Source organism: Apteryx mantelli, chromosome 2 (genome assembly GCF_036417845.1).
Source record: "Apteryx mantelli isolate bAptMan1 chromosome 2, bAptMan1.hap1, whole genome shotgun sequence".
NCBI classification, from domain to species: Eukaryota; Metazoa; Chordata; class Aves; order Apterygiformes; family Apterygidae; genus Apteryx; species Apteryx mantelli.
Window position 1 is genome coordinate 56,419,815 of NC_089979.1, and position 2,507 is coordinate 56,422,321.

Genomic DNA, 2,507 nt, shown 5'->3' on the forward strand with positions numbered 1-2,507 from the left:
TTAGTTGGAATTTCTTAATATTGTAACATTTGATGTATCAAATTTTATCATTCCTGTTATAGGGAATATGTAAAGAGGCTCAACTGAAAACAAAAAATTCCTGCATTACAAAATTTAACGCTTTTTAATCCTTAGTACTGTTAATGAGCATGCAGTTAATTATTTATTAGTGGAAGGTTACAGATATTCATGAAAAGATTTGTTACCATCTAGGCCATAAAATATTCAAGAATGCTTGGGATCTGATTTCGGCGAAATTACATCTGAAAGAAATGGGGCTTATGCAAGAGACCTGGTTACCTGGAAAAGAGATTTACAGAACTTGGCTTGAACTGATTTTTAATTATTTGATGAACTACTACAGAACACTATTCCTTATGCTTGTACGAATGCCCAGTGTACCTTTTCTTGTGATGGAGGGCAAACAAGCACTGAACAAGAGACTATAAGGACAGTGTTAGTTTCCCATGTGCACATACATCATTGCTAGTTAGTCAAGAATAAAGTAATAGCAACTCAAACACAATAAAGCTGGATAAAGCACCAATTAATATGTAATTCCTGCCCTGTACTACCTTTTATTTTTTTCCCCCTCACTTTTAATTTGTTAGGTACTAGAGGAAGGAGAAGTTGATCCTGCTTTTACAAAGGAGTGTCTTACTGATATCACTCAGAATTGAAAATGTATTGAGGAACATACAAATGTAATATTCTTCTGAAAGTAGCAGTAAAATTTGAAAAGTACTTTAAAAGATGAGGAAAAAAAAGGGATAGAGCTGCAAGGTGTTTAAAAAGTAGTAAATGGGCACAACTTCACTGCTTCCAAATACTTAGAGTAATAAGAAGTAAATGTGTATCTGGAAGTGGAAGAACCTCATACAGACTTTTTGAAATGTGGGATATGAATAATTGAAGTATTTCATTTACAAAAAGATAAATTGGGTTGCAGGAGCATGGGTTGTGTTAGGCAAGGGGTTGGGGGGGTGAGGGCAAAAAAAAACTGGGATGGAGGAGACAATTAGGTAGATCTATAGGTGAAACTTGGGTTTAGAAGTAATTATACAGTGGTACCTCAGTACGCAAATGTAAAAGTTGTTCACAAAGAGCAAGGATGTGCCTGTGCCATTCAGTGGCAGCAATAAGAGCCACACAGGTCTTGCAGGGCAGCGTGAGGTTCAAGCATGTTTACCACAAGCCAAATAGGGAAAGAAGTTTATGCTCTAGAAGTATCAGCAGAAACATTTTTTGTTGAAATTAAAAATATTTAAATTTAAAATATTTTAGCAGTATTCTATCTTTAACTAAGGAGATCCGAGGACAGATGTTTCTCAGGTTTAGCCTGTTTTCTCTACAAAGAGAGAAAACTTTCTCTTAACAGTCTGTGATGCAACAATTTTTTTTTTCCAACTGAGATTGATTAGTAAAAGTTTTGTTGCCCAAAGAAAGGGAACTATCCTCAAGCATTTCAGTCCCTTAGGCCACGATCTTTGGGCTTCTCTGATCTGAGCCCAGGCTTTGTTCCAGTAATGTATTTTCTCACGTCTGCTCTGTGGGATGATGCCGAATCCATGTGCATTTCCATCAAAAAAGTGGTGCAAGAGTGGAGGGAGGAGGAAGGTGGAATAGGCTTAGACTAATTACTTGTGGGGGAGAAGGCCTTATTTCTGCTGTCTCTTGGGAAACTGCTTATATCCCTGGGTTCTTCTGCTAGGGATCGAACTCGTTACCTTGGTCCCTTTGAGCTTGGCGTGGAGGAAGATACACCACCAACGCAAGAACGTTTTTGAGACAGACTGTCCCAAATATGAGGATCCCTTTCCTTCTTTTACAGAAACCTGGAGAAAATTACGGTACTGCTTTGCACAAAGCTTCGATCAGGTTCTAGCTGTGGCTTTTCTGGATTCCTCCCGCAGGAGTTGGGAGGTAACCCTCTGCCTCCCGGCCCCTGCGCAGGTGCTGCAGAACCTCCTCCAAGGCTTTTCCTTCCGCTTCCCTGCGGAGCCGGAGCCGCAACCGCGCCGCCTTCTCGCCGGGCTGCTGCCCCCATCGCAGGTGCCTGCAGCGGCAGGGCCAAGCGGGCGGCCTACGCCCTTCGCTTCTCCTCACGGCTGCCCCCAAACTCGCTTTTCTTCCCCGCCTCGTGCCTGCCGCTGGCGGCCCGGAGCACTTGCTGGTCGGGGGCGCTCTCCCTCTGCAGGCACCGCCGCTGGGAAACTCCGCGGAACCCCTCATCTCCTGCGCTCCCGCTTCCAATTTTCCGCGGGCAGCTTCCTGCCGGCAAAACTCGGGAATCTCGCTTTGAAGCCGAGCCACCCTGCCGCGGCACCCGCCGCCCGGCTCCCACCGCCCCCGCGTCCCGCTAGGCGGGACTCGCCCCGCAGCCGCCGCGGAGCCGCCCCCGCCGGGGCGGAGGGGCCGCGGCGGCCGGGGGGAGGGTCCTGGCGCCTGACGGTGCCCCGAGGCGGGGCGCTGCGCGGCCGAGCCGCCGCCTCCGCGCTGCGTGCGGC